Raw genomic sequence first — 14,691 nt, forward strand, 5'->3', positions numbered from 1 at the left:
TCATTCAGGGCTTTGAATATATCTTGCCACTCCCTTCTGGCCTGTAGTGTTTGTGTAGAGAAATCAGCTGAGAGCCTTATGGGGGTTCCCTTGTAATTCACTCTTTGCTTTTCTCTTGCTGCCTTTAGAATCATTTCTTTATCCTTGACTCTGGCCACCTTGATTAAGATATGTCTTGGTGTGGGTCTATTTGGGTTCTTCCTGTTTGGGACCGTCTGAGCCTCCTGTACTTGTATATCTGATTCCTTCTTTAAGTTTGGGAAGTTTTCAGTCATGATTTCTTCAAAAACCTTTTCAATCCCCTTTGATCCTTCTTCCCCTTCTGGGACCCCTATTATGCGAAGATTGGGAAGCTTTATATTATCCCATAGGTCCTTTATGCTATTATTATTTTTTATTTGCTTATCTTGTAGTTCTTCTGAATGGGTTCTTTCTGTTGCCCTGTCTTCTAGACCACTTATTCGTTCCTCTGCATTAACTAGTCGGCTTTGCACAGCTGATAGATCATTCCTCATCTCTGTCAATGAGTTTTCCCATTTTGCTTGGCTCTTCTTTATAGCTTCAATTTCATTTTTGACATATTTTATTTCTCTAAGCACTATCTCTTTTAATTCCTTCAGCAATTTGATCACTCCTTTTTTGAAATTTTGATCCAGTAGGCTATCGATGTCTATTTTATTGAGCTTTCTTTCAGGGGATTCCTCTTGTTCTTTTAATTGGGAAAGGTTTCTCTGCTTCTTCATCTTACTCATACCTCTCTGGCACTGTGGTTTATGGAGTATCAGTTGTCTATTTTGGATCTTAAGGATTTTATCTCTCTAATGCTTATTTAGGATTAGAACTTAGGAGAAAAAAGAAAAAAAGAAAAAAAGAGAAAAAAATAAGAGAGAGAGAGAAAGATTTTTAAAAGAAGGGAGAAAGAGTGTTTGAAAACTGTATAATGAATAATAGAAGAGCGGGTTGAAGCAGAGTATTAATCGAGTGGAGACGTCCTTTTAAAAGCTTTAAAAAAAAAAGGGGGTGGGGAGATGAATATATGTGTTTGAAGCCTGTGTCTAATCAATAACAGAACATCAAAACCCAAGAGAAATAGAAATGAATTAAGAAGTAAAAATTAAGAGAGTAATTGAAAATAGAACAGGTAAAAACAGATTAGAAAAAAAACAAAAACAAAAAAACAAAAAACAAACCAAAAACAAACAAACAAAAAAAAAGGGGGGGTTGTCAGTGTTCTTCTGGAGTCTGTGTGCTTTTATTGTGAAGTCCTGTCTTCGTCCTGTTTTGGAAGCTCAGCTTGTTTTCATAGGCCGTCCGTTGGCGCCCTCTTCTGTGCTGCTCCCAGCACCTGTCGGCAAGCAGATCGCACCTCCTCCTAACACGGGGTCAGATGCAGCTATCCTCTGCTGCGGGCGGGCGGGTCACTGCCCCTCCGGATGCCGCAGTCAGATGTTGCAGACTGGCCAGGCAGGAGGGCGGGTCGTGCCCCCTCCCAGCACCTTGGTCAGGGGTTGTGTTCCTGCCCGACCAGCGGGGGGCCGCTCTCCACCCGCCTGCGCCGCCGGTAGCTCCGCTGCTCTGTGCGGCTGCGCGCTCTGCGCCGGCGCTCCGCCCTGGTCGCGCTCAGCGGGTGGGCTCGGGGAAGACCGAGGGGCAGCCTCGTCCCTGCTCCGAGCCAAGACCCAGCTGCTTGTTTGTCTTTGTGGAGCAAGTTCTCTGGGGGACCAGAATGGAAGGATCCTATCTGCCCAGGGCTGTAGGCCGGTCTCAGTCTGGCCCTTGAGGCTGCTAAGCCCTTCGGTGCGGACGCTGGTTTCTCCTCTGCCCCCGCCTGGGTGCCAAGCGCCGGAGAATATGGCGGCTCTGCCTGGGCCCAGCCCCTCTTCCCCTGAAAAGTTTCCGCGGGTTTTCAGAGATGGGGGTATGCACCCTTCCCCCGAGAGCACATCAACCTTGCTGTTTTATGGAGGGCCCAGGTTGTTCTGAGCTGTACACCCACAGCCACGGCGCCCAGCCCCTTGCAGTCCCCTGGAGCTGCCTCCGTGCAGCCGCCCCCGTCCTCCGCCCGGCTTGTGCAGCCTGGCCCTGCCCGCCGCTGCCGGCCCGCGTCTCAGGCTGGGTGTCGGGGGGACGCTCTGTGCCCGTTTAACTTAGTTCTGTCAAACAAGGGCTGCTCTGTACAGATCCGAGCCTTGGAGGCTCCCCCTCCGTCCCGCTGGCCTCTCAATTGGAGAGGGGAGACCCAGTGAGCGAGCGAGCGCCAGTCCTCCTTTGCCGCTCCCTCCCCGCGGGACCCGACCCGCGCTGCTTTGCCTTTTGTTCTTTCTTTTTTCCTTTTCTCCTACCAGATTTTTAGCGTCTTTGTCTTTTGAAGAGGGCGATGTTCTGTCGGAGTTCCGCAGGTGCTCTGGTTGGCTGAGTGGGTCTGTGGATGTGGGTCTTGGTGTATTTGTGGGAGAGGGTGACTTACAAGCGTCCTTCTACTCCGCCATCTTGCCCGGAAGCTCAAGGTTGCTTTGTTTGATAGAGGGAATATCTAAACCCTTTTCTGCAAGTTTTTTAAATAAGTAAGAGCAGTTAATTTATCAGAAGTGTGAATGGTGTAATCTGGTCTGTCTAGTATAGTAGCCACCAGCCACATGTGGCTATTGTGAATTGAGATGTTCTATAAGTGGAAAATACATAATAGATTTTCAAGACTTCGTACAACAAAAATAATGTAAAATATTATTAATAAGTTTTAAAAGTGTTAATAACACTTTTGAAATGATAGTGTATTGGATATTTTGGGATAAATGTAATTATTACTGGAATTAATTTCACTTGTTCTTTTTATTTTCTAAATGGGATTACTGGAAAATTGTGACTTGCACTATGTTTCTATTGACAGTGCTGGCTTCTAACTTATTGCAAATAATATGAAAAGAAAACTTTGATTAAAAATTTTGTAATTGAGTAGTTGATTTACATCATATTAGTTTCAGGTGTACAAAACAGAGGCTCAACATTTTTATAGATTATATTCCATTTAAAGTCACAATAAAATAATGGCTATATTTCCCTGTGCTGTATGATACAGCTCTGTAACCTATCCATTTTATATGTAGTACTTTTTACCTCTCAATCCCCTACCCCCTTCCTGCCTCCCCTCTTCTCCTTCTCCCCACTGGTAACCACCAGTCTGTTCTGTGTACCTGTGAGTCTATTCCTGTTTTATTATAGTCATTAATTTGTTTTATTTTTAGATATACATATAAGTTAATACATAGAATATTTGTTTTTCTTTCTCTGACTTATTTCACTTAGCATAATACCCTGTAGGTCCATCCATGTTATTGCAAATGGCATTATTTTATTTTTTAATGGATGAACAGTATTCCATTTGTGTGTGTGTTCATGTGTATATATGTGTGTGTATATATATGTATACATGTATATATACATATATATATATATATATAAAATATACCACAACTTCTTTATCCAGTAATCTGTCAGTGAACATTTGGGTTGTTTCAGTGTCTTGGCTATTTTAAAAAGTGCTGCTGTGAAAATTGGGGTGCATGTGTCTTTTTGAATTATATTTTTCTCCAGACATATACCGATGAATGGGATTGCTGGATCACACGGAAGTCTATATTCAGTTTTTTATGGAATCTTTATACTGTCCTCCATAGTGGCTGCACCAATTTACATTCCCTCCAACTGAGTAGGAGGGTTCCTTTCTCTCTTAAAAGGTAAAAAATTCTCTACATTTACGTACTTTCCTTTCAGTTTAGGACACAGTTTGGCAAAAGCCAGATAGAATTTAATAGGAGTAAATACAGTATTTATTTTGAATGTCCAGGCATTATGGATAGATATGTTATTGATGAGTTGGTTCCCTATTTTTGTAGGTGCAGATGTTTTTATAGCTTCACAGACATTTCAGTCTTGCAGAGAGAAAAATTTCTTTGTATTTTGCTGAACTTGTCCGGGTGTTTTTATCGGATTTGGTCCAGGCCTGCAGAGGTGAATACACATCCAAACCTGAACCATTTGAATGTCTGCGAGATTTTAAGAGTCTAGAATATCAGATCTGGTCTGTAACTCTGGTAAATGACATCAGTGACTGGACTCAAGGAAACTTCATTTGAGGGCAAAATCTTTCATAAGCCAAAAAGACTTTGAAATTGTGGCAAAGCCAGAGACTTTTGTGTGCCACATATGGCCTCAAACCCATGGGGACAACCACAGGCCTTCTGGAGTGCCAAGGGAATTCCATGTGAGGAGTCCAGCACTCACAGGAATCCAACAAGTCCCTGTCTGCCAGAGCACCTTCATTGCTACTGTGCTGTTTTGAGTAAATGTCTTTTCATCAGGTTCAAATTTGTTTGTTGTTATTTTTTTGCATAAAAAAACAACTTCTTTTTCCCTGGTGAAAGTAAAAGCCTAACATTTTCTGATTTCTTTTGACAGAGAAAACATGAGCCTGTGGATATAACCTCATCTGTGATGGTCTGCAGCTGGGAGCAACCAGGTCAGTGTAAGTCCCCTTGCAGCCATTGGCTGGGAGCCTGCATGATCCTTGGAATGGTATTTGAAACATGTCACACTAGCCGTGCCTTCGCTGTGGGCTGGGAGGCGAGTCAGTCAGAATCTGCATTATGGAATGTATGTTTCAGATCCACAGTTAGGAGATCTTTTTATATAGCCAGAGAATATAGTCATAAATATACCTATTAATATATTTATGTAAGAACCTTTTTAAAGATTTTTTATTATAAAAAGTTACCCCCAAAATTGAAAATGAAAGAACAGTGGAATTAAAAATCATCTGTACCTTAATTATACATAAAGAATCATAAAATCCTTCTAAACTTTTTTGTTCAAATGAAGATATTTTTCCCTTCCAAAAAGGAAAACTATTATTTCACATATTTTTGCTTTCTCCTTTTATTATATATTCCATATGAATAAATATAAATCTTTTAAATCCCTTTTAATGGCTGTTTAACACTATATTGAACAGATATGTAAATAGTCCTAGGTTTCAGAAATTTAAAAAATTGTCATTACAATACCAAAATATTTTAGTGTTTCTATTTTTAGTTACTAATTTGGACTAAAAATTAACAAGTTTGCTTTTCTTCATCTAAAACATTGGTTATATTATGAAGGAACTGTAAGGATTTTAAAAAAACTTTTCAGTAATTTCAACAAAGAAATTATCTTTAAGGCAAAAACTTATGATTGTTTGCAAATCTATTTTTATTATATCTTCACTTTTACCAGTGTGACATGTGTGTGTGTTTGCACAAGTGCTTTAACTACCAGCAACGTAAGAAAAATCTGTATACTAAAAATGTGAAAATAGTTTCATGGTTTGTGTTTTCATTCTCCCAATATAGGTATTGGATGACAAGTTTGTATTTGCAAAAGTACACCCCCTGTGGGAGGTGTTCTGCACATACGCTGAGATACTGCACATAATATTGCCTCTGAAGCCCAATAATCTGAAAACCCGGTCCTCAGCCTTTGATAATTTCAGATGTTTTATGAAAGTCCTCCAAGTGGATGAAAGTATCAACAACCGGAATAAGAGTTTTTCATTGCCCTATTTGAGAAGAGCTCCGTGAATGACTTTTATATTCAGGATAGAGATACATTCTCCAATCCAACCACCAGAAACCGCATTGTAAGTCTAAACCGAGTTTAGCTGCTGTCTTGGGGGTGATTTACAACCTGCTGTTGAATTATCAGTGATTTGGTTTGGTTGGTTTGATTTGGTTTTTAAAAGCTGCCCATAAAAAGGAAAAAAAGAGAAAGAAAAGAAATATGCCTACAGATTCCTGTTAGGATAGTAAACAGTGGCGGGTTAGTTACCTTGTATAAACCACACGCTCTCTTAGAACATTTTTAGGTTTACTTCATCCTTTCTCAGATCAAGTATTATCAAGTAAGGGACAGTGTTAAAAAAAATTCAGGATTAACAGGTGTGTGAGCTCCAGGATCTGCAAGGCAGCTTTCCCACCCCATGGTATAAGTCAAATGGCAGAATTGAAATAAAGCACCTCATGTATCCTCCTGTGTTAACAGGAAAAGGCTAATCTTCTTGATCTTCCTGGGTAAAATGAAGATAATATATCAGGAGGTGACAAGCTCATTTAAGGCAGGAAGCATGTTGTCTTGTTCACTGCTGAATCCCGGGCACCGGGAAGTCTGAGTTTAACGAGTGAATGAGTGAACTGTAGTTCCCCCAGAGTTACCATGTGGGACAGTGAGGATTAGCAGCTAAGAGCATAGACTCTAGAGGGGAGGGTACAGCTCAAGTGATGGGGCACATGCTTAGCAAGTATACGGTCCTGGGTTCAGCCCCCATCACGTCCTCTAAAATAGACAAATAACCTTAATTACCTCCCCACCCCCCACCAGAATTACCTTATTATCTTCCCACAACCAAAAAAAAAAAAAAAAAGAGAAGTGGCCAAGAGCGTAGATTCAAGCTGGAACACCTGTGTTGGTTTCTCGCTGTCGACCTTGTAAATGTCATTTACCCTCTGTGTCTATCAAGTTCCTCACCAATAAAATGGGGATAATTGTAGTACCCACCTCGTAGAGATGCTATGGGGATTAATGGATCTGTGTCAGTGATACAACAGCCCTGGCTTATATTAAGTACTATGCATCTGTCAGCTCTTTTCATAATTACTGACAGATGTTATTATCGACAAAAGACATATTAGTTCTTTGAAAGGGAAATGCATGTTAGACCATTTCATTTATCACTTTCTGTAATTCAGGCTTTTCCCTCTGAAATACCATTTTATGTCTGTGCACTAGAAAGCCGCAGGACTTTCTGTCTGGGTTCTTGTCATGATGGCAATACTGCAGAGTGCTGACATTTTTTTAGGGACTCCGTCTGAGATGACAGCAACCCCTCAAATTCAGGAGCGCTTCTCTAACTGATAACATCCCGCTAGAAATGAAGTTTTTATAATGTAACAGCTTCAGACGCTTAATGATGCCATAAATGCAAGGATGTTATATCTAAGCTCTTTAAATAAATACTGTCATTGAAATAAAGGAAATACTATATTATAGCGCTCTATGACTTTGTTATCTTTGCTATCCGTTTATCTGACTCTCTAAGATCAAAGAAAGCAAATACTAAGATTGATCATTACTACTGTATGGTAACGTATTTGTAGATGAAGACAATATTGAAATGCACTGTTTAAGATATTAAAATGGACACTAAACAGCTTCCTGATGCACATGCATGAACAGAACAGGGAGCTGGGTGCAGGGAGCAGACACTGAGCTTCCTGGATTAGAGACCCAGCTTAGCAGTCCAGCCCAGCAGTCCACATGTTTCATATTTATGTCCCAGCAAAATTAGCAGTGAGAGCCTTAAATGAACTTTGGGGACACTTGCAAACAGTTGTCATGATTACTAACGTGGGACACCAGGATTCTACAGTGTTTAGTTGGCATCTGTGCATAACCAGTTCTTTTCCAATAAAGCTTCTTGTAATTGCTGGTCCCACATCCAGGCTGAGGAATCAACTCATGTGGTGTTTGGGAGGGAGGTAAGTGGAGTCAGGACCCATGTTAAGGCTGGGTGGGTAATAATCTGGTGCTAGTACAAGACAAAGGAAAGTAGGTCAGGTGGGAAGGAGAATGACTGGATTTAAATTTTGTTTCTTGAGTAAGCTAAATATATAACATCATGTCAAGTTACTTTGTTGTTTATATTCCATGTGCTGTTACCGAATAACTACTGAATTGTGGGGACAAAAATGCCTGGGTTTTAGAATTGACCCTGCCCCTAACCTGCCAGAGTCCAGGTTCCTCTGGGTGTCCAAAGAGGGGGCTGGACCATCAGGTGTCCCTCCACTGTAGCAGTTTGGGCACTTGGGTGGCCTAGATTTTTGCTGTGGAAGACTGGCCCGGTTCTAGGACATTAAGCATCTGCAAGGCTCTCACCATGTACCCACGATGGTCCCAGGACTGTAACATCCAAGCGTTCCTTTCCACCCACGTTTGCAAATGACCCTCAAGGGGTTAATATTAATCCTGGGTGAGAATTATGAAAAATTATATGGTACCTCCATCCCTCCTGGCAAGTGAGGGCCCCTTATTTACAAATGACCATGAAGTGTTAGCACCAAATTTTATCAACAGAACATGTGATCACGTGGTGACAGTGATGCTCACCTGTTTGCTTCTGATTCCCAGTGCCACTTCAGCCTCCGTCAGAGGACCTCAGCTGCCCCAGTGATCAGGGCCTTCTGTACAGGGAATGGGCTCCTCCTTGAAGCACAGACAAGCAGCAGCCCTTAGGTCTCATCAGGTGAGCTGTTGTGGAGAGCACTCCAATGGGAAGGGCTCAGGGTTGTCCTCATGGCGTCTGAGTGTGACAGTCCTCCAATAGTGTTACCAACCAGGAAGCTCACAGGAGCTATGAGCTTCGTTGCCTCAAGTTTTTACTGCAGGCTTTATTACAAAGCCATGATTTATTGGGTCACTACCGACATGGCTAACCTAAACCCTAACTGTAAGTCAAACCTTTCCTTAGCCCTAAACTTTGAGCCCCTTCCTCTCCTGGTGGCCACTCACTTGTCACAAAGCTCAAAGCCCCACTCCTCTAATCACATGGTTGGTGTCCCTGGCTGGCCAGTCCCCATCCTGAGTGATCTCATGGACACAAGCCATCCAAGTTTCCACCATGAATAGCAAAGACACTCCTATCTTGGGAAATTTCGAGGCTTTAGTGGTTGCTGCCTAGGAACTGGGAACAAAGACCTACCAAATTCTTCATTAAACAGGAGTAAAAGTTATATTTGATTTAAATTATAAAATAAGAGAGAAATTCTCACTGCTTTGCTGTATCTGCTGTTCGACACCGTTTCACTACACCACGTGACTGTAATGTCGCGCTCAGCATGTGTCTTCTCAGAGTACCAGCGCCGGCTGCTCCCCGGGAGCTTATGCTGTTTGGGCAAGGCTGCTGGGGGGAGGGAGGCCAAGGACAACCGAGAAAACAAAAATAGTCGGGCGAATAAGGAAACAATGTCAGATTGAAATGAAGAAATAACACAGTGTTGAGATGGGAGATTTGGGGGGAAGTGAGTCAAGAAAGCTATCTTTGAGTAGGTTACATGTGAGCTGAGATGGCGATAAGGAGGCTGGACTTTGAGAATCTGGGAAAAGTCACCCATGGAATAGAGGCAGCTTGTCCATTGGCCCCGAGGCACAAATGTACTCAGCATGTTTGAGGAGACACTAGAGCCAGCGCTGGTGAGAGTGATGAGACGCGAGGTTTAGAAGGGCATCAGGAGCATGGAAAGGAGTGTAGACTCTAAGCGCAGTGAGAAGCAGTCATGATATTTTAAGCACTAACGTAATTTTCTCTCACTCACATTTTGCAAAGATAATGTGGAGAATGAATGGCAGGGACCCAGGAAGCAGGGAGGCCGGGTAGGATTGGATTGGATTGGGCCAAGTGAGAGATGGTGGGAGCCAATGAGGAATGCGTTTGGGGAGTGGGGCTGACAGGATGCAGTTATGGGCTGGCTGTGGATGGTTAGGAGAAGAGGAGGGTCAAGGTAGCCCCAGGTCGGTCTGGAGCCAGGTGTCTGTTCTTTCTTTTCTCAGTGCCCCATGCAGGTGCCCACCTACTTGGGCAAACCTCTTAACCTTCAAAGTGAGGGTTTTAAAACACTGAAGTCTATTTGTTGTTTCACATTTTATGGAAAGATTCAAACATGTACATAAATAGAGACAACAGTACAGCCAGCCTGCCTGTATCAGTCACCCAGCTCCAGAATTATATACTCAGTCACTGTTGTTGCATCTTTCATCTCCATCTCCTCCCCTCCCCAACTACGGGGTCATTTTGAAGACAGTCCTACATAGATTAACCTTTTATTAGTGAAATGACAAGGTCTCTTTCAAATAAAATTGGAATATTCCTTTTTTTTAGGGTTACAAAATAATTCCCTGCTTGTCACAAAAATACACTTTTAAGTAGTTTTGGGGTTGAAATCAAGATCCAGACAAGATTCAGACATTGCAGCTAGCATATCTCTCAAGTGTGTTCTAATCTATAATTTTCCTGTTTCTCATTTTCCTTGAAATTGCTGAGGGGTTTCTCTATTTCCTGTTTGGCTGATTTCATTCTCCCCTATGGTGTTAGACTTGTTTCTCCATCCTATGTATTGGCTTTAGCTAAGTGATTTGATCCTCCCCTAAAAGCTTGATCTGATTCAGGTTCAACTCTGTGCAAAAATAATTGTTATGTGAAGTTTTGTACTCCTGTCATAAGGTACATAATGTACAGTTGACTCTCTTTTTTGTGATGACAGCAGCCAATAATGTTTGTCACCCGGGATCATTATTTCATAAGGAATTTTATTTCATGTGGTCATACTCTAATTTCCTCCCTCAATTATCAGCAGGATCACAGTCATGAAGAGGCACTTTCTCCTTAACCCGGGTTATCCTTTAGAACACAGTTTTAAAGGAGGATATTTGTTAATATGTAAATATTTAAAATTGATAAATTTTTTTCTTCTTAATTTTTTTTCTAATGGAGGTACTGAAGATTGAATCTATGACCTTATGCATGCTGAGCACACACTCTGCCACTGAGTGTACCCCATCCCCCTTGAGATTCATATTTATATGATATTTTCCTTCTGTTATTTTTGTTTTATGTTATATAGAATTTGAAGGAAGGGCAATGGGTTTGACTGCTCTTTAATCATTCTTTATGGGCTTTTGGGGTTTGTGTGTGTGTTTGTGTTTGTAAAGAAAACAATTTTCCCACTATTTTAAGTATGTATTGCTAAGGCAATTATGTTGATTTTTCCCTGCTCCTGATCCATGTATTCCCTTGTTACTTCCCACTAGTGGCCCCTTGAGCTCTGTGACAAGACTAGCATGTCGTTAATCCATGTGGAAGGAGATCTGAAGAGATTTATTCAAGGAGATGAAATTTGTAGACAATGTATTGGAAAGTACTGTGAAAGTTGTTTGCTAAGAGAAGGTCTGAGGTTGAATTGTTAAGTGCACAGAAATCTAAGCTATGAACCACCAAGACAATTATTAACTCCAGGAAAATGAAGTAGGGAAGAAAAGGTAAGACTAGCGCAAAATGCTACAGCTTTGAATAGTCTGTACAGAGTAATAATAATTTAATGCAAGGATACTGAGCTGATGAAAATAATAATGCAATTGTATCAAAAGGTTGGAAGAATTAAGGTTTGGGTGTGTAGATGAGATGGGGTTTGAAAGAGAGCTTAATCCTCATTTTCCAAAATAGAATGTTAAATAGGTGATACATAAAGCTGAAAAAGTCAGTAGGCTGTGTTACAAGGATATTAGTCAGAGAAAGGGAGTAATTATTCCAAGAGTCAGCAGTAGGAGCTGAACGTGGTTGTTTCTGGCCAGGAAATGGGGCGGTTGTTGGGAACTGCTCCTTTTTACAATCGGTGTTCGAGAACTGTTTGACTCTTTATTGAATGTATGGCATTAGTTTGATAAAAAAGAAATCAAAGCTGAATTTTGAAAAATTGATGTTAAGAATTGGGGCGTTTTTGACAGAGAGAGAGAACAATCAGACAAACTACATTTGAAGGGATCCTCATTATTCCTTGCGTTTCAGCAAGGACTAGGAGGCAGACATCTGTTTAAGGTTCAAAAATTCTGTCTGACCTTCTTGCCGACTTGTAACCTTTGGAAGTAATGAACTCCCCGTCACTGTAAATATCCAGGCAGAGGCTGCCTGACCAGCTATCTAACTGTAGCAGTGTGTGTTTTCCATTTGCCATTTGGAGCAGGCAACTTCTAACATTCTTTCAGTTTTGAATTTGGCATTTCAGGATGGATAGTTGATAAGAATGTATTACAAAAAGCTTAACAAGAAAGAGTCCAAGACATCTCAAACCCATTGCCAGGGTTTTCTCTGCCAGACACCATCCTGAGCCTGCCACCCGTGAGCCAGGCCACAAAGCCCTAGTCACATGAGAATGAACACACTTTGTCGCTCCTATCTGATTTGGCATCGGGCTCATCCCTTTTCCCCATGGAATGGTCCACACCCAGGTCTCTGACGATGGAGCTGGTCCCACAGCAGCCCTGTGAGCGCTGGTCCAGCCCACGGGGTTCCTGTGTGAAGTTTTCCAGGATTCCAGGCTATTCTCAGATCTGAGTCCCCCTTAGGCTAAGCCCACGGAACTCATCTCAGCTCCAGACTGAGCCGGAAGCCTCAGAGACAACTCAGAGCTGAGGAAATCCACAGGTTTTACCCAGCACTGCCGAGTCAGCAGTGAGCCAGTTGAGGGAAGGTTCAGCAACAGCAAGACACACCTGAGCCGCCGTCTCATTGTTCTGCCTCATCCCTAAACTCTCTGTGTCTGCCTGTCTGTGTCTGTCTCCCTTTCAGGACCAGCCTGGCACCGCTTCATGCCCTGCCTCTTTTCTTCTAATCTTGCCTCCCTGGCCTGTTCCATCTACTCCAGATTAACTGAGAAACACTAGGAACAACAGACGTGCTAGATACAAAGAATATAGGGCAGTGCCTTCCTCAGTCACATCCCTCCTGCCCTCTCCCATTCCCACAATGAGTTTTATAAATATTTTGTCAGAGAGACATTGACTCCCAGTTGTTATCATTATCAGACATTTCCTTAGTATCTGTGGTTTATGATGCATTTGCTCCAGGGACGTTCCCGTGATAAGGCAGGAGCAGATGACTGAGCCAGTTGTTGCTGTCCACTTGTGTAAAGCCTGTTAAGAATGATTTTTGGGGGGATTTGTTGAATGTGTCAGACTGTTCAGTGAATGGTGATGATCCCCTGCATCTGCTCTGGGGTCGGCCTCGTCCCCTCCTTTGCTCTGTTCTCATTTATCTCTCTTCAGCAAATGAACCACTGATCTGTACTTCTATGATACATAAAATGCTTCTTATTTCACGGTAGAATTTGGGGGCTGCTATGAAAATGCATTTGTTTTAAGAGTGAATTGAGTCAGAGGTTTAAACTTAAAGCCCCCTTGATTTAGAATCAGAAATTAATATGATGGAGGGAGGGTATAGCTCAGTGGTAGAGTGTATGTCTAGCATGCATGAGGTCCTGGGTTCAATCCCCAATGCCTCCATTTAAAAACAAATAAATAAACCTAATTATGCCCCCCCAAAAAAGAAAAAATAAATTAACATGAGGATGAAGCTACAGAGTGATTATTTGTGTCTTCTGAAACTTCCTTCTGTCTTCCTGCAGGAAATTCTACGGAGAGAAGGTCGGAATCTACTTTGCTTGGCTGGGCTATTACACTCAGATGCTCCTCCTGGCAGCAGTCGTGGGGGTGACTTGCTTTCTGTGTGGATATTTTAATCAAAATAACTGTATCTGTGGGTAACTTGTCTCTATTCCTTGTTACCGTGCTTACTTAACTTAGAATGACATTCTCCAGGAGCATCCATGTTGCTGCAAATGGCCCTATATTGTCAGTTTTATGGCCGAGTAGTATTCCATTGTATAAATATACCACTTCTTAGGCAGTCATCTGCTGATGGACATTTAGGCTGTATCCATGTCTTGGCTACTGTAAATAGTGCTGCTATGAACATTGGGATGCAGGTGTCATCCTGAAGTAGGGTTCCTTCAGGATACATGCCCAGGAGCAGGATTCCTGGGTCATATGGCAAGTCTATTCCTAGACATTTGAGGGAACTCAATACTGTTTCCCACAGTGGCTGCACCAAACTGCATTCCCACCAGAAGTGTAGGAGGTTCCCCTTTCTCCACAGCCTCTCTAGCATTTGACATTTGTGGATTTTTGAATGATGGCCATTATGACTGGTTTGAGGTGATACCTCATTGTAGTTTTGATTTGCATTTCTCTGATAATTAGTGATATTGAGCATTTTTTCATGTGCCCATTGATCATTTGTATGTCTTCCTTGGAGAATTACTTGTTTAGGTCTTCTGCCCATTTTTGGTTTTGGTTATTTGGTTGTTTCTTATTAAGTCATTTGAGCTGCTTGTATATTATGGAGATCAAGCCTTTGTCAGTTTCATTTGCAAAAATATTCTCCCATTCTGTAGGTTGTCTTTTTTTTTTACTTATGGTGTCCTTTGCTGTGCAGAAGCTTGTAAGTTTCTTTAGGTCCCATTTGTTTATTCTTGCTTTTATTTCTATTGTTTGGGTAGACTTCCCTAAGGGAACATTTCTGAGATGTATGTCAGATATTTTGCCTGTATTTTCTTCTAGGAGGTTTATTGTATCTTGTCTTATGTTTAACTTGCTGAAGAGACTGTCATATTCTTGATTAGTTGACCAAAAGTTTGTGGGTTCATTTCTGGGCTCTCTATTCTGTTCCATTGGTCTATATGTATGTTTTTGTACCAATACCATGCTGTCTTGATGACTGTAACTCTATAGTATTGTCTGAAGTCTGGGAGAGTTATTCCTCCAAGCTCTTTCTTTTTTTCCTTCAGTAATACCCTGGAATTTCTATGTCTTTGATGGTTCCATATAAATTTTATTGTGATTTGTTCTAGTTCTATGAAATATGTGTGCGGTAATTTTACAGGGAATGCATTAAATCTGTATATTGCCTTGGGCAGTGTGACCATATTAACAATATTGATTCTTGCAATCCAAGAACATGGGATACCATTCCATTATTTAAAGTCTTCTTCAATT

General features: G+C 41.6%; 1 long non-coding RNA gene across 1 annotated transcript; it reads left to right on the top strand.

The window, feature by feature from the left end:
- Positions 1-5,582: 5,582 nt before the first annotated feature.
- On the top strand, positions 5,583-13,393 carry LOC140694663 (uncharacterized). The gene is made up of 3 exons (XR_012070248.1): positions 5,583-5,674; positions 8,218-8,332; positions 13,263-13,393. It is a non-coding gene; the product is annotated as an uncharacterized lncRNA (long non-coding RNA).
- Positions 13,394-14,691: the final 1,298 nt, after the last annotated feature.

Source organism: Vicugna pacos, unplaced genomic scaffold (genome assembly GCF_048564905.1).
Source record: "Vicugna pacos unplaced genomic scaffold, VicPac4 scaffold_77, whole genome shotgun sequence".
Lineage (NCBI taxonomy): Eukaryota > Metazoa > Chordata > Mammalia > Artiodactyla > Camelidae > Vicugna > Vicugna pacos.